Below are 12674 nucleotides of genomic sequence, written 5' to 3' on the forward strand. Positions count from 1 at the left end.
AATCACATCCTGACCTCATACCTCAGGCTGGGTTGGAAGAGTTTGAAAACAGAAATAAGACTGCCACACAACAGAATTGAAGGTAGCTAGTAGTTTACACTGAAATCTGGAACAATTTTCCTAACTAAGAATGTTTTTTAGCAGTTAACTACTATGTATAGAAAGGTTTTATATCATAATGCACATTCTTTTTTTTGTTTTTTAAAGAGAGAGTGAGAGAGGGGAGAGAGAGAGAGAGAGAATTTTTAATATTTATTTTTTAGTTCTCGGCGGACACAACATCTTTGTTGGTATGTGGTGCTGAGGATCGAACCCGGGCCGCACGCATGCCAGGCGAGCGCGCTACCGCTTGAGCCACATCCCCAGCCCCAATGCACATTCTTATCACATACTGTGTAGTTAGTTTATAGAGTGACTCCCCCACCAGTTTCATGAACAAAGTATCTTCATGTCTTAGACCTGGTCAGTCATGCTATTAATTATCAAACACTAAAACTTGGAATAATGCCAATTATGTAGTACACCATATTAATAGTAAAGGAAAAACTCAACATGATCATTTGAAGCAGAAAAATCATTTAAAAAAAATCTAATACCTTTCCATAATTCAACACACATGCATTCACAAACACACAAAAAAAAAGAAAAAGAAACTTCCTCAACCTGATGAAGGACATTAATGAAAAAATCTAACATCATATTATTAAAAATTATAGCCACAGAAATTAGGCAAGAAAAAAATTAAAATATCCAATTGAGAAAGAAAGAGGAAAAACTATTTGCAGATGGTAAGATCTTGCATATAGCGAATCCTAAGCTGCTTATGGCAGTGAACTCCTGGTAAAACCTTGGAGGCTGTGTGGGAGGCTGAGACAGAGGACCACAAGTTGGAGGCCAGTCTGATCAATTTAGTGAGACCATGTCTGATAATAAAAAAGGGCTGAAGATGTATCTTAGTAGTAGGATGCTTGCCTACCATGCCTAAGGCCTTGGGTTGATTGGATTTGACCCCCAGTACCACACATAACATCTCTCTCTCTCTCTCTCTCTCTCTCTCTCTCTCTCACACACACACACACACACACACACACACACACACAGAGATACACACAATCTTAAAGAATACACACATGTGCATACACACAATTAGAACCAATAATAAATAAGTTCCCTTTCTATTTGGTATTATTCTGGCTGGTGAGTTTTCTCTCCTCTCATCTCCAGCCCTTTCCAGAAAGCCAGCCAGGTCAGTTGCTGTGATTATTATTGTTGCCACATTTTTAAAATTATACATAGACACAATATCTTTATTTTGTTTATTTTTATGTGGTGCTGAGGATCAAACCCAGTCTCACATGCGTGAGGTAAGTGCTCTGCCACTGAGCCACAACCCCAGCCCACTGTTGCCACATTTTAAAGATGAGAGAAATGCTGAGTGTCTTGCCCAAGGTCAAGGGGCCAGACAGTGTTGGTTCCTGAGCTTGGGTCTCCAGAGAGCAATGCTCTTCCCTCCCAGGAGGCATTGGTCCCAGCCCCTCAGAGCCTCCCCACACCCCCAGGAAACAGGCTTCCCTGAACATAGAGGAGATGGCAGGGCAGCCATAAAAAGAAACAAAAAATAAATTTATAAGGATTAAATAGTTATGGGGTACATGGCACTCCCAACAGGGGAGTGAGTGAGGAGGACTCAGGCCCCAAACGGGGGCCTTGTATCCTGGCATCACTGGGTGGTATGGGCCTCCTGCTGCAGCACTGGGCTCATGGGAAGATAAACACAGAGTCAGTATTTGGGGGCTCTCCCTAACCTCCACCCGACAGCTCACTGTCAATTCCTGAGCCCCTGGAGGCAGGAAAAAGGAGAGGGCTGGCACTACAAGTTACTGCAAGGGCCCTCGGGGGAGATTGTGGGTTACCCACCCCACTGCACCCCTAATGCTTCACTCTGCATGTTTTAAAAGGGACTTCAAGTAAAAATTTCCAATTAAAAAATAATCTCCTTTAAAATATTATAAGCTACTGGGCTAGTCTCAGTCCTCATTAACAGCTGAGGAAACTGAGGCTCAGAAAGATAAGGGACTGGCCCAAGGCCAACTAGCTAGCTAGCAGTGCAGTCTTTTCTCGTTGTCTATCCAGGGACACCCGGGTGTGCTCTGAAGCCCAGTGACCTGGACCCTGCACCTTCCATGTTCACAATCCTGCTCCTTAAGCTCCAAGTGCTTTAGCTTCAGTGTCAACCCCACCTCAGGGGCGTCCCCAACACATGTGCAACCCACAGACACCCCTCTCCCAATGCACAACCACTACTCTCATCTCCTAGATAGCAGCAGCCTCGACATTCCTTGGGAGGGTCTGCCCATATAAGTTAAAATACATTGTAAAAAAGTTGGGCCCAGGGAGGTCTGTGGGATGATGTGCTAGGTAGTATCTTGGTGTCCGTAGGGCCTCCATTGGACCCCACTCAGTCCCCTCCTCCCTCTGGACACAGCTAAGCCAGGGCTTAACCCAGACCTGAAGCAATACTCCAAGACCAGAAAAGCTCAAGAGTCACCCAGGGCATTCTTTCTTCCTGGGGTGAGTGACATGGAAGAGTGACCTCCTTTGACCCACTTGTGAATAGCTCTCCCCAGACAGGGCTGACACTGCACCTAGCCCTCCTGCTTTCTCAGGGCTCCCTCATCACCTGTATCTCCCTTTGCAGCATCATTTCTCTGTCTCCATTGGCCACAACTGTCCTCCCACCATGCCTTCCAGATACCTTATAAGCTCTTCCTTGTGCTGCACATCTGCTCCAAAGACAGTGTCACCACCCCATTCCCACTTCACTTTCCACCTCTCTTATTTTCCTATATAAGTGACCTCATTGAATTTTACCATCTGGAAGAGCAGTAGCAGCAGGAATGCCCTATCATATTTGCTTAGTCAAAACTCATATGGCCCAGGAAATTGTGGGTTGAAGGCCTTCAGTACACAAAGCAGTAAAGGTCAAGCTCAAAATCAAGACCTCCCCTGGGACACTGGCTTCTCCTCTTCCTTATTCCACTTTATCCTTCCCCACACTCCGTCCACCTATCTCACTCCCCCTACCCCTATCCCAAGACCAGATTAAGTCTCACCCTACTTCATGAGCTTTATTTAGCAAATATTCTGTCATAATGGGAAGTGGCCCAGAGCAGCACCTCTGTCCACCCCCAACTCTTTCATGGCCCACACATGAAGAATTTGATCTTTGACACTATTCTTCACTAGAAGAAACTAGGATTCCACATCAGGACAGCTCTAGAATATCCCACCATGTCCAAAAACCAACAGGAACCATTGTGCTCTATGAGGTTCTGCCTCCTCTAAGGTGTTCACAGCACTTAAGAAACTAATATCTAGCCAGGTGCAGTGGAACATGCCTGTAATTCCAGTGACTTGGGAGACTGAGGCAGAAGGATTGCATCAAGGCCAGCCTCGGCAACTTAGCAAGGCTCTCAGCAACTTAGTGAAACCCTATTTCAAAACAAAATATAACAAGAATTGGGGATAGAGCTTCAGTGGTGATGCACCCCTGGGTTCAATCCCTAGTACCAGAAAAAATAAATTAATGGCAGAGCATTAAAAAAAACTGCAGAACTTTTAAATTTGGGGAAAGAATTTTTGATTAGGTATTTATAAAGTATAGAAAATATTGCCTATACATCAGGTATATAAAATCTTTAAAGGAATGATAATTAATAAATTTCTAAGAACTGAGCAGTAAATTTGAATACCTTCCTCTCCTCACATGGAACCCTGTTAGACATGAATAAGTCCAGCATCTCTGAAGCCACTCAGACAAGCTTCTCTCACTGGTTTTACTCCTGAGGATCCTGCTCCAATTCTGTGTCTCAAAAGCCTTCACACTCCCCAGAACCAAAATCAATTGGCATCTTCTTCTTGCCCCATCTTCTGCCCAACTTCCTGCCGCCGCTCCTTCTTCTCTCTTTATGCCAGGGAGATCAGGGTATCAGGATTATCTCTTTTCCTTTCTCTCTTTTCTTCTATCCCCAAATGTTGATTCTTTTGTTTGTTGTTTCACTCATTTATTTAGATTTCTTTTCTTTGTGTGCTGGGGAATTGATGAATCCAGGGCCTTGTGTATGGTAAGCACACACTCTACCACTCAGATACACCCCCACCCAGAAATATTTCATGGCATCAAAAAAGCCTCAGTCAAGCTGAACACAGTGGTGAACACCTGAGATCCAAGGGACTTGGGAGATTGAGGTAGGAGGTGAGAAACTGATGTGACTCCATTTTTGAGAAACCAGCCTCTACCTCAGAGCAAAGCCTGTCCAAGGAAGGGGGCGTGACCCTTGTCCTTGGAAAAACCCACAGAGCACCCCTAAGCACATACCCACCCTGCTGAGTTGTTTATCTGCAAATAACAGGAGAGATCTGTGGCACTAGGTGTCCCTGACTCAGGCTAGGTGAAGACCCATAGCAACCCCCTAGCAACCACCAATCAGCATGAGACAGGGAAAATACCTGGGATGCCAGATGACCCTCAGTAGTTTATGGTAGCTGATAACATGTTGGGAAACCATGTAGTTTAGCACGTACACCCCTCGTGGCCTAAACCAATCAGTTCAAAGGAATCCCCCTCTTGTACTAACCAATCACCCCTACCCAACTTGTTCCCACCAGTGAATGTGCTAATCAATGTGAAGAGTTGTTGTTTGATATGCCCGTGTGAAATGATTTGCTGTGTGATGTTGTGACACATAGAGTATCCCCCCAAAACCTATAAAATCTCACTGAACAAAGGAGTGGGACTCACTCCCTGGGACCGCTGCATTGGAAATGGTTGTGAGTCCAGGCTCGAGCTTGCAATAAAGACTCTTGTGTGATTGCATTGGATTCGGCTCCTGGAGGTCTATTGGGATCCCACAAATCTGGCATTACAGAGGAAGGCAAGTTTAAGACTCACTAAGCCTTAGCAACTTAGTGAGACCCTGTTTCAAAATTTAAAAATGGAAGGAATTGGAGATGTAGCTCAGTGTTAAAGTGCCCCGGGTTCAATTCCCAGTAGCAAAAAGATAAAGTCCTGTCATTGCACTGGACAGTTGAAAGCATATTACAATGAAAATGGCCAGCCTATTTTCCCAGGGTAGTAAGGCCAGGAGCAATGCAAGGCCCTAACCATCATGGGGAGAGGCTAGGGTAGTGCAGAGAGAGGGTATCATGGGAAAAGAGTAGGCAACCCAGCCCACAGCACCCAGGTACATGCAAAAGAAAAACCAAAAGAGTTAAGTGCTAAAACATGCAAGAGGGCTATTTCAGCTACTTCCAATTTCAGAGGCTGTGTGCAGTCCAGAAAGAGTAGTCTGAAGAATGCCTGCTGGCTTTGGCCATTGATGAGAGCATCATCATGACACCAAGGGGCTGGAGTTGGCTAATGTGGGCCAGGAAGTGAAGGGTGGAGCTAGTGAGCATGGTTAACTCTTTCATGGAATAAGGCACAGAGAGTACATCAGGTGGAATGGAGGCCTGGGACATTAAGGTTGGGACTTGTTTGGCTTTAAGATGAGGCACAAACGTGTGTAAATGACTATGAGAAGGAATGGTAATAATAGTACAGAAGCACATAGGCATTTTCTGGTACGAGCCACTCTTCTCTGTGTCTTTTGTGAATTAACCCACACTTTCTTCTTTTACCAATAAGGAATTGAGTGACCAGGTGCTGGTATATTGTACAGCTGTAATCTGGACAGAGTCCTTGCCACCAACCATCAAGCAAGTAACTCCAGGAGAAGTTGCAGTCAGGGAATGGGGTAGGGAGGGAATGAAAGTTGAAGCATGTAATCAGTGCCTGAAGTGGGTGCTGTCAAGTAATGGAAAGGAACCCTGTTTGGTGAATCCCAGAGGGCAGACCACGTTTAGGTCCCTTGAGATTGGGGATCCTGGACTTAGAGGACCTCATTCTGAGCAGAGGAGGAAGGGTAATGGCCTATGGCCTGACCTGGGGCTGGAAGAACCACAGGATGGAGGAGGGGAAAAGGCTGCCAGGAAAACTCAATGGTGGACTGAAGATGGAGAGAGGAGAAAACAGGCAGACCACAGGGCTGAGGAATAAGGGCCAAGCACAGGAGTCACAGGTGGGAGGGGAACCAGATATGGCAGTGGTGGGGTGGTGACTAAAAGGATGGGAGGTGATGAGCAGAGAGGCTCCTCTGTCTGTTCAGCTCTCAGAGTCTGCAGCTTCCCCCTCCCCCATTGATGCTGCCCACCAGTCTTCCTGAAAGAGCCTGTAGTCAAGTGATTGTCATACTAAAGGAATCCCAGGGCAAAGATGCCCAATCAACACTAAACAGAACAAGAAATAAAGACAGACAGTTTGGAAAGAAGGTAATGAATCTGTTTTTCACAAAGGACATAATTTTCCATGTACAATGAACAACAACACTCAGTGGTAAGCGCCCCTGGTTCAATCCCCAGTATTGGAGAAACATCAACACTAAGAACTTCTGCTTATTTACAAGATGCTATGAAGAAAATGAGGTAACAGCCACAGATTGAAAAAAAAAAAAAGATTTGCAAAACGTAGATCTGAATCCACTATAGAAAACTCTTAAGGGCTGGGGATGTGGCTCAAGCGGTAGCGCGCTCGCCTGGCATGCATGCGGCCCGGGTTCAATCCTCAGCACCACATACCAACAAAGATGTTGTGTCCGCCGAGAACTAAAAATAAATATTGAAAATTCTCTCTCTCTTTTGCTCTCTCCTTTCTCACTCTCTCTTAAAAAAAAAAAAAAAAAACTTTAAAAAAAAAAGAAAACTCTTAAAACTCAGTAAGGAAACAACCCATTTTTTTTTTTTAATGGGCAAAAGATTGGAGCAAACACTTTTCCAAAGACACCGATGGCCAAAAAGACAATGCTCAACATCATTATTCGTTAAAAAAACATAACCTGGAATCTTAATGAGATACCACTACTCATTTATTAGACAGGCTACAATGAAAAGTTGAAACAAACTAACAGATGACAGTTTCAAATGTTCATGAGGATGTGGAGCAACTGGAATTCTCAGGCATTGCTGGTAGAAATTAGGAATGGTACAATGCTTTTGTACGACAAATTTGGCAGTTTTCTATAAAGTTCCACACATAGTTACCTTATGATTCAGCAATGCTACCCCTAAGAATTTACCCAACAGAAATGAAACTTATGTTTCACATGCCTGTACACTGACATTTGTAGCAGCTTTATTTATAATTGTAAAAAACTGGCTGGGCTCAGTGGCCCGTGCCTGAATATTAGTGGCTTGGGAGGCTGAGGCTGGAGGATTGCAAGTTCAAAGATAGCCTTAGCAACTTATCAAGGCCCTAAGCAAGCTAATGAGACCCTGACTCAAAAAGAAAAAAAAATAAATAAAAAATTTTTTAAAGGAAAAAAAAAGAGAGAGAGAGATGGGGGGGGGGTGGCTGGGAATGTAGCTCAGTGGTTAAGCAGCCCTGGGTTCAATCCCTGGTACAAACAAAACAAAAACCCTGCAAAAAAAAAAAAAAAAAAAAAAAAAAAAGATACAATGAACAATCCTTCAATAACCTACTGATAGGAACAACACATGGATGCATCTCAAATGCATTGTATTAAATGAATGAAGACAGATTAAAAAGGCAAAGACTCCATTTATATGTGATTCTGGAAAAAGAAAAACCAGAAATAACCCAATCAACAAATGGGCCAAGGACCTGAACAGACACTTCTCAGAGGAGGACATACAATCAATCAACAAGTACCATGAAAAAATGCTCACCATCTCTAGAAGTCAGAGAAATGCAAATCAAAACCACCCTAAGATACCATTTCACTCCAGTAAGATTGGCAGCCACTATGAAGTCAAACAACAACAAGTGCTGGCGAGGATATGGAGAAAAGGGTACACTTGTACATTGCTGGTGGGACTGCAAATTGGTGCGGCCAATTTGGAAAGCAGTATGGAGATTCCTGGGAAAGCTGGGAGTGGAACCACCATTTGACCCAGCTATTGCCCTTCTCAGACTATTCCCTGAAGAACTTAAAAGAGCATACTACAGGGATACTGCCACATCGATGTTCATAGCAGCACAATTCACAATAGCTAGACTGTGGAACCAACCCAGATGCCCTTCAATAGATGAATGGATAAAAAAAAGTGGCATCTATATACAATGGAGTACTACGCAGCAATAAAAAATGACAAAATCATAAAATTTGCAGGGAAATGGATGGCACTAGAGCAGATTATGCTTAGTGAAGCTAGCCAATCCCTAAAAAACAAATACCAAATGTCTTCTTTGATATAATGAGAGCAACTATGAACAGAGCAGGGAGGAAGAGCAGGAAGAAAAGATTAACATTAAACAGAGACATGAGATGGGAGGGAAAGGGAGAGAAAAGGGAAATTGCATGGAAATGAAGGGAGATGCTCATTGCTATACAAAATTACATATAAGAGTTTGTGAGAGGAATGGGAAAATAAACAAGGAGAGAAATGAATTACAGTAGATGGGGTAGAGAGAGAAGATGTGAGGGAAGGGGAGGGGGATAGTAGGGGATAGGAAAGGTAGCAGAATACAACAGTCATTAATAGGGCATTATGTAAAATTGTGGATGTGTAACCGACGTGATTCTGCAATCTGCATTTGGGGTAAAAATTGGGAGTTCATAACCCACTTCAATCTAATGTATGAAATATGATATGTCAAGAGCTTTGTAATGTTGTGAACAACCAATAATAAATAAATAAATAAATTAATTAATTAAAAAAAAGAAAAAGAAAAACCAGAAGGACATAGGGAGAGAAAGTGACAACAAAAGGTGATGAAAGAAACTGTTCCAACCTCAATCATGGTGGAGAGTGCAGGATGGTACTCATTTGTCAAAATCCTTAATTATAGTCTAAAAAGGGTGAATCTTACTGTGTGTAAATTATTCCTCAAGAAACAACTTTAAAAAAAATTCTACCATAGACCCAGGTTTTTACTTCATCCAACCTAAATTCCATGCTTGGTTTTCTGGTCCTTTTAAATCTTGACCCCCACTGGGTCACCTTCATTGCCCATGCCACCTTGTGCTTGAATTAGAGCCGTATCCTCATCATTCACTTAACATACTACTTTTGGATTCTCTCACAGACAATGCGCTCCTGTCCTCTGCCTCTCCACAATTATACCTAGGACAGGTAGCGTGGCATGTCCTACTCTACAATAGGGCCTTGCCAAACTCTGTTTCTTCCAGTCCACTACACCACTCAGGACCAAACCCTTCTCACAGTGTTCCTGGGTGTTTACCAGTGTCATTCTGATCTCAGGTTGCTTATCAACACAAGGGCAGGATGTACTTACTCACCTCTATACCCATCTCTCAAAGAACACGCAGCCCAGCACACAGTAGGCTCTGGAAGCAAAGCACCCAGGAGGGAGAATGACCAGCGAGCTCCAGGGGGAGGAGAGATCTGAGCTGCATCTTAAGAGATGGGTCTGGAAGGACTAATGCGGCACCCTCAGGGCCAAGGGCAGTGGAGAAAGCCCAGAAAGTGCCGGGAGGCAGAGGCGCAAGTTGCCTCCGACAACCGGGTATCCCAGCACAGGCACTGGGCCCCATTTACCTGGCCCTCGTAGGGACGCGTGGCGGTGCTCATTGCTACAGCCTGGATCAGCAGCCCCAAGGTGAGAGGCAGCAAGGTACTGGTGGCGGGGACAGCCACCATGAAGCTGTGCGCCCGCTAAGAAACCAAACTGCTGGACAGTTCCTCAGGGGCCCGGCCGACCCCCTCCCCAACTCCGCCCTCCCCCCTCCCCAACTCCGCCCTCCCCCCTCCCCAACTCCGCCCTCCCCCCTCCCCAACTCCGCCCTCCCCCCTCCCCAACTCCGCCCTCCCCCCTCCCCAACCCCGCCCTCCCCCCTCCCCAACCCCGCCCTCCCCCCTCCCCAACTCCGTCCCCCCTGTGCCTGCCCCATGTGGCCCCGCCCACTTACTCTTCCTCCCTGAACTGGACTGTTGATCCAGTACACCCAAGGGAAACCTCACTCCACCACGCTATCCTCCTGCCTGTCCCTTTCCTACCTTCATTGTCCCTCTCTATGGTCCCGCTAGATTCTCAACTAGACAGTGCGTCCTACCCCACCTATCTCCCTGACCCCGCTCATCTTCAACATGTCCTTGACAGGTCCTCTCAAAGGGCTTTTCCCTCTAGCCCCACCCACATCAGTCTGGCCCTTGGTTACCCCACCCCTTGGCCCTCCGCCCCTCTGTCCCCACAAACCCTGCTGTTCCTAGTGTGGGCCCTTGGGACTATGTGGCTATGTCATGACTTTGTCCAAGGAAAATGGCATCTCGCTGGTGCTCACAAGGAAGATGATGCACATCACCAGCAGGGCACCCAGGTACAGGTAAGGGGACATGAGCAGCAGCAGGAAGAGTTGGATGTTATGATGCCCCACGCAGTTGTTCACCCACCTACAGTCGTGGTCAAACTCCTAGCAGAGAGGACCAGCCTGGAGAGTCTATCCCCTGCAATGCTTAGGCCTTCCACAACACTGCCCTCTAGGCCACCTGCTCTTGGCCCTATAAGCAGGTTTCATCTCAGGGAGAACCTGGCACTTTCCACTGTTAGAACACAATTAGGACTCCATAGTTCATTAGGTCATCGTGTGGTGAATGAGGTCTTTAGAGACAAGACCTGCCTGGTGTCACTTGGAGGAGGATATAGAATAACTCTGGCTCTCTATTTTCTCAGATACTGGATAAGGATGGAAAGAACTCCCTGGCCCAGCCAGCCTTTTGCACTTGGAAACCTGTGCAGTGTGTGTACATGAGAGAAGAGCACTCAGAACCCAGGAAACACTCCAACTTGGACACCCAGATGAAGACAGGCAAAGATCCCCAGAACAGGGCAGCAGCTGGACTAAGAGTTTGGGTACCTAGTATCAGCAAGCCAGGAGTGGGACAGGCGCTGCCTTTCCTCCCCCTGATTCTGCCCTTTGCATGTCAGCACCTGTGCAAACAGGGCCAGCCTCTCAGGACTGGTACAGACACAGAGGCAATAACAGATGTAAGTGACCAAGAGGGGCTGGGAGCCCCTTTTGACAGTCTAGGAAGATGGTCTCATACCCACCCCTGGCCCACATATGCTGTGAGGTTCCTGGTCTTGACCAGATGTGTGATGGGTTAGTGAGTAGACAGAGAGGAGGAGTACTCACCTCCACATATATGTTACAACATTCACAGTGGAAGGTCCTGGGTGGGTGGGTCGTGGAAGGAGCAATGGGGGCACTAGGGCATTTGAAAGACCCTTTTTACATCTAGGCCATGTAAGCTGCCTCAGAGTTCAGCTCAAAGAAGCCTGGCATGGGAAGAGGTTTGGGCAATGTCAGGAGGCCTTCCATCATGTGGCTGCTCAGGGAAGCCCCGTAGCATCACTGGGCTACAGGAAGTGTGGGGAAGAGGTGGGCAGGGGAATCCTAATCCCTGTAGAGCAAGCTTACAACTCCAATGGGCAGGCAAAGAGAAGGGGGCTCCAGCTACAAGAGCTCTCTATAGAGCTTCTGTCTTTGGAAAAGTGATCAGTAAAATAAATAAATAATTAAGAATAATGGTATATGATGCCAACTGAAGGAAAAAGAAAAAAGAAAAAAAGAAAACCGATCAGTCATGTGAAATGGGAAGGAGGAAGAATGAACTGTGTGGTTTGGTAGAGACTGCTGGCCTCTGTTGCCAGCCTGCCTAGTCCTCCCTTCTAAAGCCACTGGAAAACCTCCATGATTCTGTTTATTCATAGCTCAGTAGCTTGGGAAATGAAGTATCAGGGTCTAAGTAATGAGGACATGGAGAGAAGGGATCCGGAGCCATAGGTGCGGTTAGCACTTCAGTAATCACCTTGTAGGCATCAGCCCTTAGGGTGCCACCTCCTTCTCTCAAGGTCCGAGGCCTTACCTCACTGCAAGATGTCAGAGTCAGAAAATTTTAGGGAAACCAGGCTGCAGAAGGTGACCACTAACAGAAGGTCAGTAATGAGGGCAAAGCCCCACTCCCCATTCAGGGCAAGCCATCTGCATCTGAAACCAGAAGCCAACTAAGTTCTAGCCTGGGGCAACCCAGAGCTCTTCATAAGGTCTGGCTCATCTGAGGTAGGATTCACAGACCTTAGGGACAGATCAAAATATCCAGGCTAGAGACAGACCATGGAGACTCTACCAAACCGTCACAGGCATTACCAGCTACCTGCAGGTCCCTAAATGCATCAGGCACTCTAGACCTCTGTGCTTCTAACTATATATGCTCCTCTTCCTCCTAACCCTCTCTCTCTACTTCTCTATGTCTGGACTATCACTGTTTATTTTCCCTTCTATCTCTTTATAAGAAACCTGACAGCTTGCATGGAGACTCATGGAAACGCAAAGAAGACACCACTGACGTTCAGCAGCAGCACCACATTGAATGTGGCAAAGAGACTTGGGATAAATCAAGCTTTTCCAGCCATACATTGGGTTGGGGGCTTCAAGTCATTGGAGAACTCCATGGCTAGGCCTCCAGTCCTCAGCAAAATGAAGCCACCACTGACCTCTTCTGGGTTGCCACCCAGTGCTGTGACAACAGCAAAGAAAGGAAGTATCAAGTGTAACATCACAGAGGTTCCAGAATGATGGCTCTGGCTGCTTCCAGTG

General features: G+C 46.0%; 1 protein-coding gene across 1 annotated transcript in view; it reads left to right on the forward strand.

Annotated features, from left to right (window-relative positions):
- Positions 1-10791, forward strand: part of LOC144250815 (uncharacterized) — a 110435-nt gene extending 99644 nt beyond the window's left edge. Inside the window, exon 3 of the transcript XR_013342590.1 lies at positions 10748-10791. The gene's annotated coding sequence lies outside the window, so the exon portion shown is untranslated. The remainder of the gene's footprint in view (positions 1-10747) is intronic.
- Positions 10792-12674: the final 1883 nt, after the last annotated feature.

The sequence above is a fragment of the Urocitellus parryii genome, chromosome 2, assembly GCF_045843805.1.
Source record: "Urocitellus parryii isolate mUroPar1 chromosome 2, mUroPar1.hap1, whole genome shotgun sequence".
NCBI lineage: Eukaryota > Metazoa > Chordata > Mammalia > Rodentia > Sciuridae > Urocitellus > Urocitellus parryii.